Source organism: Staurois parvus, unplaced genomic scaffold (assembly GCF_062004578.1).
Source record: "Staurois parvus isolate SC_StPar_1 unplaced genomic scaffold, SC_StPar_1.0 ptg001468l, whole genome shotgun sequence".
Classification (NCBI taxonomy): Eukaryota; Metazoa; Chordata; class Amphibia; order Anura; family Ranidae; genus Staurois; species Staurois parvus.
Window position 1 is genome coordinate 158,668 of NW_028319264.1, and position 17,228 is coordinate 175,895.

The window sequence follows — 17,228 nt, forward strand, 5'->3', positions numbered from 1 at the left end:
TGTATTATACATGGAGATCATATCCCCCCTTATGTATTATACATGGTGATCATATCCCCCCTTATGTATTATACATGGAGATCATATCCCCCCTTATGTATTATACATGGAGATTATATCCCCCCTTATGTATTATACATGGAGATCATATCCCCCCTTATGTATTATACATGGAGATCATATCCCCCCTTATGTATTATACATGGAGATCATATCCCCCCTTATGTAATATACATGGAGATCATATCCCCCCTTATGTATTATACATGGAGATCATATCCCCCCTTAATCTCCTCTTCTTATGTTTTGATAACGATTATACATTTTCATTCTATTGGATGTACTGATGCAAATCTTTGATATTTTATGTTGCCTTTTCTTCGTTGCTGAATTCCGTGTCCCCCTCTTCCTATTGGAGCTGCATCTTCTCTGTTGAATTGTCTGCAGGAAGTCCGCCAAGTGGCGATATGACACCGAGCTCAACGAGGATCCCTGTCGTTGCTGCAATTGTGGACTGTTCTATACTTCGTCCAGCAGATGGTGATATAGCACCGCACCTTCCCAGATTCCAGGAGGGATGAGTGTCCAGCCATTGCCGGAAGTATTGCTGTAGCTATGGTGACAGCGAGTGTTGTGTGTGGGACTCAAGCTGCAGGAAACTGGGCAGGTTGTCATCTGCTGGGTACATGTGAGTATAGAGATCAGGGGGACACATACACCACATGTGGGGGTCGTCATCTACTCAGCCTCTTCTATAAACCCAACTCACCCTAACCTGCTACATACTTCACATCTTATATCTCTGAACTGTATAGGGGGCCGTGTCTGAGCTGCATAGGGGGCCGTGTCTGAGCTGCATAGGGGGCCGTGTCTGAGCTGCATAGGGGGCCGTGTCTGAACTGCATAGGGGGCCGTGTCTGAACTGTATAGGGGGCCGTGTCTGAGCTGCATAGGGGGCCGTGTCTGAGCTGCATAGGGGGCCGTGTCTGAACTGTATAGGGGGCCGTGTCTGAGCTGCATAGGGGGCCGTGTCTGAACTGCATAGGGGGGCCGTGTCTGAACTGTATAGGGGTCCATGTCTGAACTGCATAGGGGTCCGTGTCTGAACTGCATAGGGGTCCATGTCTGAACTGCATAGGGGTCCATGTCTGAACTGCATAGGGGTCCATGTCTGAACTGCATAGGGGTCCGTGTCTGAACTGCATAGGGGGCCGTGTCTGAACTGTATAGGGGGCCGTGTCTGAACTGCATAGGGGGCCATGTCTGAACTGTATAGGGGGCCATGTCTGAACTGCATAGGGGTCCACGTCTGAACTGCATAGGGGTCTAGTTCTGGACTGTGTAGGGGGCCATGTCTGAACTGTATAGGGGTCTAGTTCTGGATTGTATAGGGGTCCATGTCTGGACTGTACAGGAGTCTCTTTCTGAACCGTATAAGGGTTCATCTCTGGACTATATAGGGCTCCATCCCTGGCCTACATAAAGTTCTGTCTCTGGATTGTAGTATAGGTTTATCTCTGGACTGTATAGGGGTCCATCTCTGCTCTATATGGGGTTCTATCTTTGGACTGTATAGGGGTCCATCTCTGCTCTATATGGGGTTCTATCTCTGGACTGTATAGGGGTCCATCTCTGCTCTATATGGGGTTCTATCTCTGGACTGTATAGGGGTCCATCTCTGCTCTATATGGGGTTCTATCTCTGGACTGTATAGGGATCCAACTCTGCTCTATATGGGGTTCTATCTTTGGACTGTATAGGGGTCAATCTCTGCTCTATATGGGGTTCTAACTCTGGACTGTATAGGTGTCCAACTCTGCTCTATATGGGGTTTATCTCTGGAGTGTATAGGGGTCCATTTCTGCTCTATATGAGGGTATATCTCTGGACTGTGTAGGGGTCCAACTCTGCTCTATATGGGGTTCTATCGCTAGACTGTATAGGGGTCCATCTCTGCTCTATATGGGGTTCTATCTATGGACTGTATAGGGATCCAACTCTGCTCTATATGGGGTTCTATCTTTGGACTGTATAGGGGTCCATTTCTGCTCTATATGAGGGTATATCTCTGGAATGTGTAGGGGTCCAACTCTGCACTTTATGGGGTTCTATCTCTGGACTGTGTAGGGGTCCAACTCTGCTCTATATGGGGTTCTATCGCTGAACTGTATAGGGGTCCATCTCTGCTCTATATGGGGTTCTAACTCTGGACTGTATAGGTGTCCAACTCTGCTCTATATGGGGTTTATCTCTGGACTGTATAGGGGTCCATTTCTGCTCTATATGAGGGTATATCTCTGGACTGTGTAGGGGTCCAACTCTGCACTTTATGGGGTTCTATCTCTGGACTGTGTAGGGGTCCAACTCTGCTCTATATGGGGTTCTATCGCTGGACTGTATAGGGGTCCATCTCTGCTCTATATGGGGTTCTATGTCTGGACTGTATAGGGGTCCAACTCTGCTCTATATGAGGTTCTATCTCTGGTCTGTATAGGGGTCCAACTCTGCTCTATATGAGGTTCTATCTCTGGTCTGTATAGGGGTCCAACTCTGCTCTATATGGGGTTCTATGCCTGGACTGTATAGGGGTCCATCTCTGCTCTATATGGGGTTCTATGTCTGGACTGTATAGGGGTCCATCTCTGCTCTATATGGGGTTTATCTCTGGACTGTATAGGGGTCCAACTCTGCTCTATATGGGGTTATATACCTGCGCTGTATAGGGGTCCAACTCTGCTCTATATGGGATTCTATCTCTAAGCTGTATAGGGGTCCAACTCTGCTCTATATGGGGTTCTATCTTTGGACTGTATAGGGGTCCATCTCTGCTCTATATGGGGTTCTATCTCTGGACTGTATAGGGGTCCATCTCTGCTCTATATGGGGTTCTATGTCTGGACTGTATAGGGGTCCAACTCTGCTCTATATGAGGGTCTATCTCTAGACTGTATAGGGGTCCATCTCTGCTCTATATGGGGTTCTATCTCTGGACTGTATAGGGATCCAACTCTGCTCTATATGGGGTTCTATCTTTGGACTGTATAGGGGTCCATCTCTGCTCTATATGGGGTTCTATCTCTGGACTGTATAGGGGTCCATCTCTGCTCTATATGGGGTTCTATCTCTGGACTGTATAGGGGTCCATCTCTGCTCTATATGGGGTTCTAACTCTGGACTGTATAGGTGTCCAACTCTGCTCTATATGGGGTTCTAACTCTGGACTGTATAGGTGTCCAACTCTGCTCTATATGGGGTTTATCTCTGGACTGTATAGGGGTCCATTTCTGCTCTATATGAGGGTATATCTCTGGACTGTGTAGGGGTCCAACTCTGCACTTTATGGGGTTCTATCTCTGGACTGTGTAGGGGTCCAACTCTGCTCTATATGGGGTTCTATCGCTAGACTGTATAGGGGTCCATCTCTGCTCTATATGGGGTTCTATCTATGGACTGTATAGGGATCCAACTCTGCTCTATATGGGGTTCTATCTTTGGACTGTATAGGGGTCCATTTCTGCTCTATATGAGGGTATATCTCTGGACTGTGTAGGGGTCCAACTCTGCACTTTATGGGGTTCTATCTCTGGACTGTGTAGGGGTCCAACTCTGCTCTATATGGGGTTCTATCGCTGGACTGTATAGGGGTCCATCTCTGCTCTATATGGGGTTCTATGTCTGGACTGTATAGGGGACCAACTCTGCTCTATATGAGGTTCTATCTCTGGTCTGTATAGGGGTCCAACTCTGCTCTATATGAGGTTCTATCTCTGGTCTGTATAGGGGTCCAACTCTGCTCTATATGGGGTTCTATGCCTGGACTGTATAGGGGTCCATCTCTGCTCTATATGGGGTTCTATGTCTGGACTGTATAGGGGTCCATCTCTGCTCTATATGGGATTTATCTCTGGACTGTATAGGGGTCCAACTCTGCTCTATATGGGGTTATATACCTGCGCTGTATAGGGGTCCAACTCTGCTCTATATGGGGTTCTATCTCTAAGCTGTATAGGGGTCCAACTCTGCTCTATATGGGGTTCTATGCCTGGACTGTATAGGGGTCCATCTCTGCTCTATATGGGGTTCTATCTCTGGACTGTATAGGGGTCCATCTCTGCTCTATATGGGGTTCTATGTCTGGACTGTATAGGGGTCCAACTCTGCTCTATATGAGGGTCTATCTCTAGACTGTATAGGGGTCCATCTCTGCTTTATATGGGGTTCTATCTCTGGACTGTATAGGGATCCAACTCTGCTCTATATGGGGTTCTATCTTTGGACTGTATAGGGGTCCATCTCTGCTCTATATGGGGTTCTATCTCTGGACTGTATAGGGGTCCATCTCTGCTCTATATGGGGTTCTATCTCTGGACTGTATAGGGGTCCATCTCTGCTCTATATGGGGTTCTATCTCTGGACTGTATAGGGGTCCATCTCTGCTCTATATGGGGTTCTAACTCTGGACTGTATAGGTGTCCAACTCTGCTCTATATGGGGTTCTAACTCTGGACTGTATAGGTGTCCAACTCTGCTCTATATGGGGTTTATCTCTGGACTGTATAGGGGTCCATTTCTGCTCTATATGAGGGTATATCTCTGGACTGTGTAGGGGTCCAACTCTGCACTTTATGGGGTTCTATCTCTGGACTGTGTAGGGGTCCAACTCTGCTCTATATGGGGTTCTATCGCTAGACTGTATAGGGGTCCATCTCTGCTCTATATGGGGTTCTATCTATGGACTGTATAGGGATCCAACTCTGCTCTATATGGGGTTCTATCTTTGGACTGTATAGGGGTCCATTTCTGCTCTATATGAGGGTATATCTCTGGACTGTGTAGGGGTCGAACTCTGCACTTTATGGGGTTCTATCTCTGGACTGTGTAGGGGTCCAACTCTGCTCTATATGGGGTTCTATCGCTGGACTGTATAGGGGTCCATCTCTGCTCTATATGGGGTTCTATGTCTGGACTGTATAGGGGTCCAACTCTGCTCTATATGAGGTTCTATCTCTGGTCTGTATAGGGGTCCAACTCTGCTCTATATGGGGTTTATCTCTGGACTGTATAGGGGTCCAACTCTGCTCTATATGGGGTTATATCCCTGCGCTGTATAGGGGTCCAACTCTGCTCTATATGGGGTTCTATCTCTAAGCTGTATAGGGGTCCAACTCTGCTCTATATGAGGTTCTATCTCTGGTCTGTATAGGGGTCCAACTCTGCTCTATATGGGGTTCTATGCCTGGACTGTATAGGGGTCCATCTCTGCTCTATATGGGGTTCTATCTCTGGACTGTATAGGGGTCCATCTCTGCTCTATATGGGGTTCTATCGCTGGACTGTATAGGGGTCCATCTCTGCTCTATATGGGGTTCTATGTCTGGACTGTATAGGGGTCCAACTCTGCTCTATATGAGGGTCTATCTCTAGACTGTATAGGGGTCCATCTCTGCTCTATATGGGGTTCTATGTCTGGACTGTATAGGGGTCCATCTCTGCTCTATATGGGGTTCTATCTCTGGACTGTATAGGGGTCCATCTCTGCTCTATATGGGGTTCTATCTCTGGACTGTATAGGGGTCCATCTCTGCTCTATATGGGGTTCTATGTCTGGACTGTATAGGGGTCCATCTCTGCTCTATATGGGGTTCTATCTCTGGACTGTATAGGGGTCCATCTCTGCTCTATATGGGGTTCTATGTCTGGACTGTATAGGGGTCCATCTCTGCTGTATATGGGGTTCTATGTCTGGACTGTATAGGGGTCCATGTCTGCTCTATATGGGGTTCTATGTCTGGACTGTATAGGGGTCCATGTCTGCTCTATATGGGGTTCTATGTCTGGACTGTATAGGGGTCCATCTCTGCTCTATATGGGGTTCTATGTCTGGACTGTATAGGGGTCCATGTCTGCTCTATCTGGGGTTCTATGCCTGGACTGTATAGGGGTCCATCTCTGCTCTATATGGGGTTCTAAGTCTGGACTGTATAGGGGTCCATCTCTGCTCTATATGGGGTTCTATGTCTGGACTGTATAGGGGTCCATGTCTGCTCTATATGGGGTTCTATGTCTGGACTGTATAGGGGTCCATGTCTGCTCTATATGGGGTTCTATGCCTGGACTGTATAGGGGTCCATCTCTGCTCTATATGGGGTTCTAAGTCTTGACTGTATAGGGGTCCATCTCTGCTCTATATGGGGTTCTAAGTCTGGACTGTATAGGGGTCCATGTCTGCTCTATATGGGGTTCTATGTCTGGACTGTATAGGGGTCCATCTCTGCTCTATATGGGGTTCTATGTCTGGACTGTATAGGGGTCCATGTCTGCTCTATATGGGGTTCTATGTCTGGACTGTATAGGGGTCCATGTCTGCTCTATATGGGGTTCTATGCCTGGACTGTATAGGGGTCCATCTCTGCTCTATATGGGGTTCTAAGTCTTGACTGTATAGGGGTCCATCTCTGCACTTTATGGGGTTCTATCTCTGGACTGTGTAGGGGTCCAACTCTGCTCTATATGGGGTTCTATCGCTGAACTGTATAGGGGTCCATCTCTGCTCTATATGGGGTTCTAACTCTGGACTGTATAGGTGTCCAACTCTGCTCTATATGGGGTTTTTCTCTGGACTGTATAGGGGTCCATTTCTGCTCTATATGAGGGTATATCTCTGGACTGTGTAGGGGTCCAACTCTGCACTTTATGGGGTTCTATCTCTGGACTGTGTAGGGGTCCAACTCTGCTCTATATGGGGTTCTATCGCTGGACTGTATAGGGGTCCATCTCTGCTCTATATGGGGTTCTATGTCTGGACTGTATAGGGGTCCAACTCTGCTCTATATGAGGTTCTATCTCTGGTCTGTATAGGGGTCCAACTCTGCTCTATATGAGGTTCTATCTCTGGTCTGTATAGGGGTCCAACTCTGCTCTATATGGGGTTCTATGCCTGGACTGTATAGGGGTCCATCTCTGCTCTATATGGGGTTCTATGTCTGGACTGTATAGGGGTCCATCTCTGCTCTATATGGGGTTTATCTCTGGACTGTAGAGGGGTCCAACTCTGCTCTATATGGGGTTATATACCTGCGCTGTATAGGGGTCCAACTCTGCTCTATATGGGATTCTATCTCTAAGCTGTATAGGGGTCCAACTCTGCTCTATATGGGGTTCTATGCCTGGACTGTATAGGGGTCCATCTCTGCTCTATATGGGGTTCTATCTCTGGACTGTATAGGGGTCCATCTCTGCTCTATATGGGGTTCTATGTCTGGACTGTATAGGGGTCCAACTCTGCTCTATATGAGGGTCTATCTCTAGACTGTATAGGGGTCCATCTCTGCTCTATATGGGGTTCTATCTCTGGACTGTATAGGGATCCAACTCTGCTCTATATGGGGTTCTATCTTTGGACTGTATAGGGGTCCATCTCTGCTCTATATGGGGTTCTATCTCTGGACTGTATAGGGGTCCATCTCTGCTCTATATGGGGTTCTATCTCTGGACTGTATAGGGGTCCATCTCTGCTCTATATGGGGTTCTATCTCTGGACTGTATAGGGGTCCATCTCTGCTCTATATGGGGTTCTAACTCTGGACTGTATAGGTGTCCAACTCTGCTCTATATGGGGTTCTAACTCTGGACTGTATAGGTGTCCAACTCTGCTCTATATGGGGTTTATCTCTGGACTGTATAGGGGTCCATTTCTGCTCTATATGAGGGTATATCTCTGGACTGTGTAGGGGTCCAACTCTGCACTTTATGGGGTTCTATCTCTGGACTGTGTAGGGGTCCAACTCTGCTCTATATGGGGTTCTATCGCTAGACTGTATAGGGGTCCATCTCTGCTCTATATGGGGTTCTATCTATGGACTGTATAGGGATCCAACTCTGCTCTATATGGGGTTCTATCTTTGGACTGTATAGGGGTCCATTTCTGCTCTATATGAGGGTATATCTCTGGACTGTGTAGGGGTCCAACTCTGCACTTTATGGGGTTCTATCTCTGGACTGTGTAGGGGTCCAACTCTGCTCTATATGGGGTTCTATCGCTGGACTGTATAGGGGTCCATCTCTGCTCTATATGGGGTTCTATGTCTGGACTGTATAGGGGACCAACTCTGCTCTATATGAGGTTCTATCTCTGGTCTGTATAGGGGTCCAACTCTGCTCTATATGAGGTTCTATCTCTGGTCTGTATAGGGGTCCAACTCTGCTCTATATGGGGTTCTATGCCTGGACTGTATAGGGGTCCATCTCTGCTCTATATGGGGTTCTATGTCTGGACTGTATAGGGGTCCATCTCTGCTCTATATGGGATTTATCTCTGGACTGTATAGGGGTCCAACTCTGCTCTATATGGGGTTATATACCTGCGCTGTATAGGGGTCCAACTCTGCTCTATATGGGGTTCTATCTCTAAGCTGTATAGGGGTCCAACTCTGCTCTATATGGGGTTCTATGCCTGGACTGTATAGGGGTCCATCTCTGCTCTATATGGGGTTCTATCTCTGGACTGTATAGGGGTCCATCTCTGCTCTATATGGGGTTCTATGTCTGGACTGTATAGGGGTCCATCTCTGCTCTATATGGGGTTCTATCTCTGGACTGTATAGGGGTCCATCTCTGCTCTATATGGGGTTCTATCTCTGGACTGTATAGGGGTCCATCTCTGCTCTATATGGGGTTCTAACTCTGGACTGTATAGGTGTCCAACTCTGCTCTATATGGGGTTCTAACTCTGGACTGTATAGGTGTCCAACTCTGCTCTATATGGGGTTTATCTCTGGACTGTATAGGGGTCCATTTCTGCTCTATATGAGGGTATATCTCTGGACTGTGTAGGGGTCCAACTCTGCACTTTATGGGGTTCTATCTCTGGACTGTGTAGGGGTCCAACTCTGCTCTATATGGGGTTCTATCGCTAGACTGTATAGGGGTCCATCTCTGCTCTATATGGGGTTCTATCTATGGACTGTATAGGGATCCAACTCTGCTCTATATGGGGTTCTATCTTTGGACTGTATAGGGGTCCATTTCTGCTCTATATGAGGGTATATCTCTGGACTGTGTAGGGGTCCAACTCTGCACTTTATGGGGTTCTATCTCTGGACTGTGTAGGGGTCCAACTCTGCTCTATATGGGGTTCTATCGCTGGACTGTATAGGGGTCCATCTCTGCTCTATATGGGGTTCTAACTCTGGACTGTATAGGTGTCCAACTCTGCTCTATATGGGGTTTATCTCTGGACTTTATAGGGGTCCATTTCTGCTCTATATGAGGGTATATCTCTGGACTGTGTAGGGGTCGAACTCTGCACTTTATGGGGTTCTATCTCTGGACTGTGTAGGGGTCCAACTCTGCTCTATATGGGGTTCTATCGCTGGACTGTATAGGGGTCCATCTCTGCTCTATATGGGGTTCTATGTCTGGACTGTATAGGGGTCCAACTCTGCTCTATATGAGGTTCTATCTCTGGTCTGTATAGGGGTCCAACTCTGCTCTATATGGGGTTTATCTCTGGACTGTATAGGGGTCCAACTCTGCTCTATATGGGGTTATATCCCTGCGCTGTATAGGGGTCCAACTCTGCTCTATATGGGGTTCTATCTCTAAGCTGTATAGGGGTCCAACTCTGCTCTATATGAGGTTCTATCTCTGGTCTGTATAGGGGTCCAACTCTGCTCTATATGGGGTTCTATGCCTGGACTGTATAGGGGTCCATCTCTGCTCTATATGGGGTTCTATCTCTGGACTGTATAGGGGTCCATCTCTGCTCTATATGGGGTTCTATCTCTGGACTGTATAGGGGTCCATCTCTGCTCTATATGGGGTTCTATGTCTGGACTGTATAGGGGTCCATCTCTGCTCTATATGGGGTTCTATCTCTGGACTGTATAGGGGTCCATCTCTGCTCTATATGGGGTTCTATGTCTGGACTGTATAGGGGTCCATCTCTGCTGTATATGGGGTTCTATGTCTGGACTGTATAGGGGTCCATGTCTGCTCTATATGGGGTTCTATGTCTGGACTGTATAGGGGTCCATGTCTGCTCTATATGGGGTTCTATGTCTGGACTGTATAGGGGTCCATCTCTGCTCTATATGGGGTTCTATGTCTGGACTGTATAGGGGTCCATGTCTGCTCTATCTGGGGTTCTATGCCTGGACTGTATAGGGGTCCATCTCTGCTCTATATGGGGTTCTAAGTCTGGACTGTATAGGGGTCCATCTCTGCTCTATATGGGGTTCTATGTCTGGACTGTATAGGGGTCCATGTCTGCTCTATATGGGGTTCTATGTCTGGACTGTATAGGGGTCCATGTCTGCTCTATATGGGGTTCTATGCCTGGACTGTATAGGGGTCCATCTCTGCTCTATATGGGGTTCTAAGTCTTGACTGTATAGGGGTCCATCTCTGCTCTATATGGGGTTCTAAGTCTGGACTGTATAGGGGTCCATGTCTGCTCTATATGGGGTTCTATGTCTGGACTGTATAGGGGTCCATCTCTGCTCTATATGGGGTTCTATGTCTGGACTGTATAGGGGTCCATGTCTGCTCTATATGGGGTTCTATGTCTGGACTGTATAGGGGTCCATGTCTGCTCTATATGGGGTTCTATGTCTGGACTGTATAGGGGTCCATGTCTGCTCTATATGGGGTTCTATGTCTGGACTGTATAGGGGTCCATGTCTGCTCTATATGGGGTTCTATGTCTGGACTGTATAGGGGTCCATCTCTGCTCTATATGGGGTTCTATGTCTGGACTGTATAGGGGTCCATCTCTGCTCTATATGGGGTTCTATCTCTGGACTGTATAGGGGTCCATCTCTGCTCTAAATGGGGTTCTATGTCTGGACTGTATAGGGGTCCATGTCTGCTCTATATGGGGTTCTATGTCTGGACTGTATAGGGGTCCATGTCTGCTCTATCTGGGGTTCTATGTCTGGACTGTATAGTCCATCTCTGAGCTGTATAGGGGTCCTAATGGTAAAAGAAGCCTGCATGCAGGAAATGTTGTGTGAAACTTATACTAACACCAATTTAGCTCCAAGGATGATATTCATTTCTTGGTGCTGAGCAGGGATGAGGGAATGTGCAGGTTCCTGATCAGTGATGTGACCCATGTGTGAAGTCTGACAACTTTGCAGCAAATCCTATGGAGTCTCAGAGAGGTGAATCTCGTTATGTAATTCTGGCCATTTGTAGGGCTGATAAGCTGTTGTCAGTGTGTTGTAGAGCGATTTAGCATGATTGGCACCCAATGCAGTGCAGCTCCAACGTACATGTATTGCAGCACCCCAGAAGATCCACTACTGTGTGTTGTGGTCTCTTTCTATTTATTTGCATTGTTTAGGGCCGGTTCACACTGCATGCATTTCAGTTGCTTTTTTTTCCTGCATCTAAAGCGCACAGAAACTAGGTTATATGGTTGTCAGTAGAACAGGCTGCATTTTTTCTGCACAGAACTGTACTGGAACGCGGTAAAACGCATCCAAACCACACTGGAACACACCAAAACGCACAAAAAACATACTGGAACATACATGTCCCTATTTAAATTGAAGAAAAAGAGCGAGGAAAAATTAACTGGAATGCATAAAAAACGTACTGGAACGTACAGTTGCAAGAAAAAGTATGTGAACCCATTGGGATTACGTGGAGTTTTGCATGAATTGGGCATAAAATGTGCTCTGAACGTCATCTAAGTCACAACAATAGAAGAACACAGTCTGCTGAACATAATACTACACAAACATTAGATGTTGCCATGGTTCTTCTATTGTTGTGACTTAGATGACGTTCAGAGCACATTTTATGCCCAGTTCATGCAAAACTCCACGTAATCCCAAGGGGTTGTGACACTGGGACTCCACAGGGGCTTTTCAGGGCTGCTGTGGAGGGCTAGGAATTCCTCCATGATGGGTGTCTGGACCATGGAGGATGCAGCTGGATCAAGGGTTCAATCTGGTGGCTAACCTGTATTTTGCAGTCCAGGAGGGGTTCTGGAAGGGCTTCCAGTGCTCCCTGGAGAGTGCAGTGGAGGGTATCAATGCTGCAGAGCGGAAGCTGTCTCATCTGATGGAGGCACCTCAATGGACTGGCAGCCGAGATGACCCTGAGAGGAGGTGGGTCTGGCTGATTTTGGTGTGGCTCAAGCTTCCCCCAGAACTCAGGGCTCTGTCCCACCCTGTTTCCTTTTTGCCCCAGATCGCATAAGGCACCATCCACTCTTAGTAGAGGAGGAGAGCATATCACTCCACCAGGGACTTTTTGAGCTTCTGGAAGTGGAACTAAAGAAAGACTGTCAGAAAACATGGCCATGGAATAACTCTCTGGAATTTTCACACATCTTTCTCCATGCCACAGCCTTTTACAGGTGACTCCCCAGTACGTTGCAGTCCAGGGAGGACCACAGTAGGGCTTTCAGTGCTCCCTTGATAGTGTAATGGAAGGGATCAATGCTGCAGAATGGAACGGTCTCACTTGATGGAGGCATACATAAACAATTATATTTTTCAACATGAAGCAGTCAATCAGGTCCAGTGGGTGATACATACAGCGCATACAAGAACAGCCGCTCGTAAGACGTGCATTGTCTAACGCACGTCCAGTGCGTTGTAACTATCTGCACACAATCAAGTATATTTTTGTAATTTTAACTGTGGTCTAAAGTGCCTAAAAAGTCCAGATATTTAATATTTGGTTAGGTTTCAATTAGATATACCAGTACCCACACCCATAGCTACCATCCTATGGCTTTGGTGTGGATTTCCCATATACTTAACACCCCAGGTTGGAAACCATTTTTTTTTACCCTTTAATCTTTTTCCTGGCAGCTATGTAGACGGTTATCTAGGGAGTAATGATGAGCAGAAATGCCTTGAGTTCATTTCGAACAGGGTTTGGTGAACTTCGTAGAAGTTTGTATGCAAAACCTAAACGCCACTTAAATCAATGAGAGCCAAGCGGTCAAATTAAAAATGCCCATTTTCTGGACTAATAGACAAGGCGGGTATCAAAAAATAGCTAGGGGGTGGCCACTGCCTTAGGTAGAAGCAGTAGAAATACAGGTTCTATATATGATTTTCAGCCCCTGTCCATTCCTATGAAAGCCCAAACAGCCACAGTTCAGTCTGAACCGTCAGCTCATTCCTAGTAGGGAGGTTAGGAGAAATGGAGCTTATGCAGGCCATATATGGGTCGAAAATCGGCCGATTTTTCGTCCAAAAATAAAATCGGCCGGTTTTCGGATCGTTAGTGGGCTAATTGTTCAGCAGTTTTTCGGTATTTTGGCAGATTTTTTTTATCGGTAAAGTTGGAAAAAAATCGGCAATGATGGGCAAATCGGCCGATCTTTTTACAAATAAAAAAATGTGCGCATGAGCAGTGACCTGCAAGAGGAAGACAAAAAGAAGAAGAAAAAGAAGAAGAGGATGAAGAAGAATAAGTAGAGGAGGAAGAAGAAGAATAGGAAGAAGAAGAGGAGGAAGAAGAGGATGAATAAGAAGAGGATGAAGTAGAGGAGGAAGAAGAAGAGGAGGAAGAAGAAGAATAGGAAGAAGAAGAATAGGAAGAAGAAGAGGATGAAGAAGAAGAAGAGGATGAAGAAGTAGAAGAAGAGGATGAAGAAGAAGAGGAGGAGGATGAAGAAGAAGAAGAGGATGAAGAAGAAGAAGAGGATGAAGAAGAAGAAGAGGATGAAGAAGAAGAAGAGGAGGAAGAAGAAGAGGATGAAGAGGAGGAAGAAGAAGAGGATGAAGAAGAGGATGAAGAAGAGGATGAAGAAGAAAAAGAAGAGGATGAAGAAGAAGAAGAAGCAGAGGATGAAGAAGAAGAGGAAGAAGAAGAGGAGGAAGAAGAAGAATAGGAAGAAGAAGAGGATGAAGAAGAAGAAGAGGATGAAGAAGAGGAAAAAGAAGAGGAATTCCAGTCCGGCAAAAAGTGTTTCTGCAGAGAGCTCCGCTATTTCTTTGACAGTTCCTTGACATTTATAGCGGTTGCAACAATGTATCTATTTGTTTCCGAATAAAAACATCTGTATCCTAAATGGATACAAATACATTGTTGCAACCGCTATAAATCTCAAGGAACTGTCAAAGAAATAGCGGAGCTCTCTGCAGGGACACTTTTTGCCGGCTGTAGACGGGATGAAAATCGGCCGATTTTTTTTTACCGTTGCTGGTAACGTCGGCCGCTTGAACGACCGATTTTTTGTTTTTTTAAAGAAAAATTGGCCGATTTTCGACCCATCTATGGCCTGCATTACTCTACTCTTTGTAGTTGTCAAAGACAATATTCCAGGCAGCACAGTGGCTAAGTGGTTAACACTTCCACCCATGGAGCCTCATAGAGCCAACCTGACAGGGCCCCCCAATAAACACGGTTTACTATGCTTCAGTTATGAATTAACACAGTGGGTGATCGGTACCAATCACTATTATGTTCTTTCAGGAAAGGAAGGGGTTGGTAAATATTATAGATTTATCAGACCCTTCCTCCATGCTATATCCTGAGGAATCCTATTGTAAGTTTGCAGCTATCAGCGGTAAGGAGAGGAGGTAAACACTGTGGGAGTTGGGGGGGTACACAGGGGGGGTCTGTGCAGCAGTGGAAAACATATAGTGCGCAGGGAGGGTGGTTTGTGTGGCAGGGGGGCAATTACTGGAACCAATTCCTTGTATGCTTCTCTCTGCAGGAGGGAGAGGAGAAGAAGCCAACTTTCTGCTGCTGCATCCCATACAGGGGATCGGTTCCAGTAATTGCCCACCCACCACATTGATCACCCTCCCTGAACACATCCGATTCATTCCGCCATACAGTTGGACTAGTGGTATCCCCTTATCCACAACCCTTCTTCCACCTCGCAGCCATAGAGCCGTTGGTTTGAATCCCAACCACGACACTACCTGCCTGGAGTTTGCATGTTCTCCCTGTGCCTGCGTGAGTTTCCCGCAGCTACTCTGGTTTTCTCCAAAGACATGCTGGGAGGTGAATTGGCTCCTGTCTAAATTGGTCCTAGTATGTATGAATGAGTTGGGGAACTTAGATAGTATGCTCCATGAGAGCAGGGACTGATGTGAATGTGTATTAATATATGTAAAGTGCTGGTTAAATTGATGGAGCTATATCTGTATCTGTAATAAATAATAAAAAAAGTTCACATCAAAAAGCCAGACCAGGGCAACAATGTGGAGCCAATGCTGAAGAGAGTGCATGTAGACAGAAAGTGGCTAAAAGAGGCTGAAGGAGATTAGAAGCACTGATATGTTACAAAAAAAATTAACATAACGTATTTTCTGGCGTACAAGACGACCCCCTACTTTTCCTGTTAAAATGTAGTGTTTGGGCTATACTCACCGTATAAGACTACCCCTCTTCCAAGGCACACCAGTGGGAAGAATCGTGCCCCATCATTGGTGTCAGTGGGAGGAATAGTGCCCCATCATTGGTATCAGTGGGAGGAATAGTGCCCCATCATTGGTGTCAGTGGGAGGAATAGTGCCCCATCATTGGTATCAGTGGGAGGAATAGTGCCCCATCATTGGTATCAGTGGGGGGAATAGTGCCCCATCATTGGTACCAGTGGGAAGAATCGTGCCCCATCATTGGTGTCAGTGGGAGGAATAGTGCCCCATCATTGGTATCAGTGGGAGGAATAGTGCCCCATCATTGGTATCAGTGGGAGGAATAGTGCCCCATCATTGGTATCAGTGGGGGGAATAGTGCCCCATCATTGGTACCAGTGGGAAGAATCGTGCCCCATCATTGGTGTCAGTGGGAGGAATAGTGCCCCATCATTGGTATCAGTGGGAGGAATAGTGCCCCATCATTGGTATCAATGGAAGAAATAGTGCCCCATCATTGGTGTCAGTGGGAGGAATAGTGCTCCATCATTGGTATCAGTGGGAGGAATAGTGCCCCATCATTGGTATCAGTGGGAGGAATAGTGCCCCATCATTGGTATCAGTGGGAGGAATAGTGCCCCATCATTGGTATCAGTGGGAGGAATAGTGCCCCATCATTTGTATCAGTGGGAGGAATAGTGCCCCATCATTGGTATCAGTGGGAGGAATAGTGCCCCATCATTGGTATCAGTGGGAAGAATCGTGCCCCATCATTGGTATCAGTGGGAGGAATAGTGCCTCATCATTGGTGTCAGTGGGAGGAATAGTGCCCCATCATTGGTGTCAGTGGGAGGAATAGTGCCCCATCATTGGTATTAGTGGGAGGAATAGCGCCCCATCATTGGTGTCAGTGGGAGGAATAGCGCCCCATCATTGGTGTCAGTGGGAGGAATCGTGCCCCATCATTGGTATCAGTAGGGGGAATAGTGTCCCATCATTGGTATCAGTGGGAGGAATAGTGCTCCATCATTGGTATCAGTGGGAGGAATAGTGCCCTATCATTGGTATCAGTGGGAGGAATAGTGCCCCATCATTGGTATCAGTGGGAGGAATAGTGCCCCATCATTGTTGTCAGTGGGGGGAATAGTGTCCCATCATTGGTATTAGTGGGAGGAATAGTGCCCCATCATTGGTATCAGTGGGGGGAATAGTGCCCCATCATTGGTGTCAGTGGGAGGAATAGTGCCCCATCATTGGTATCAGTGGGAGGAATAGTGCCCCATCATTGGTATCAATGGAAGAAATAGTGCCCCATCATTGGTGTCAGTGGGAGGAATAGTGCTCCATCATTGGTATCAGTGGGAGGAATAGTGCCCCATCATTGGTATCAGTGGGAGGAATAGTGCCCCATCATTTGTATCAGTGGGAGGAATAGTGCCCCATCATTGGTATCAGTGGGAGGAATCGTGCCCCATCTTTGGTGTCAGTGGGAGGAATAGTGTCCCAACATTGGTGTCAGTGGGGGGAATAGTGCCCCATCATTAGTGTCAGTGGGGGGTGGAATAGTGCCCCATCATTGGTGTCAGTGGGGGGTGGAATAGTGCCCCATCATTGGTGTCAGTGGGGGGGAGGAAAAGTGCCCCATCGTTGGTGTCAGTGGGGGGGGAGGAATAGTATCCCATCATTGGTGTCAGTGGGGGGTGGAATAGTGCTCCATGATTGGTGTCAGTGGGGGGTGGAATAGTGCCCCATCATTGGTGTCAGTGGGGGGGGGGAGGAATAGTGCCCAATCGTTGGTGTCAGTGGGGGGGAGGAAAAGTGCCCCATCCTTGGTGTCAGTGGGAGGAATAATGCCCCATCATTGGTATCAGTGACACCAATGATGGGGCACTA

General features: G+C 47.0%; 1 protein-coding gene across 2 annotated transcripts in view; it reads left to right on the forward strand.

Annotated features, from left to right (window-relative positions):
- The window catches only part of CCDC83 (coiled-coil domain containing 83), a 100,832-nt gene that overhangs the window by 27,364 nt on the left and 56,240 nt on the right, over positions 1 to 17,228 (forward strand). The window contains exon 1 of one of the 2 annotated variants that reach the window (XM_089662403.1): positions 562 to 688. The exons of the other annotated variant lie outside the window; for it this stretch is intronic. The gene's annotated coding sequence lies outside the window, so the exon portion shown is untranslated. Of the gene's footprint in view, positions 1 to 561; positions 689 to 17,228 lie in introns of those variants that run through there. 2 annotated transcript variants of the gene reach the window in all.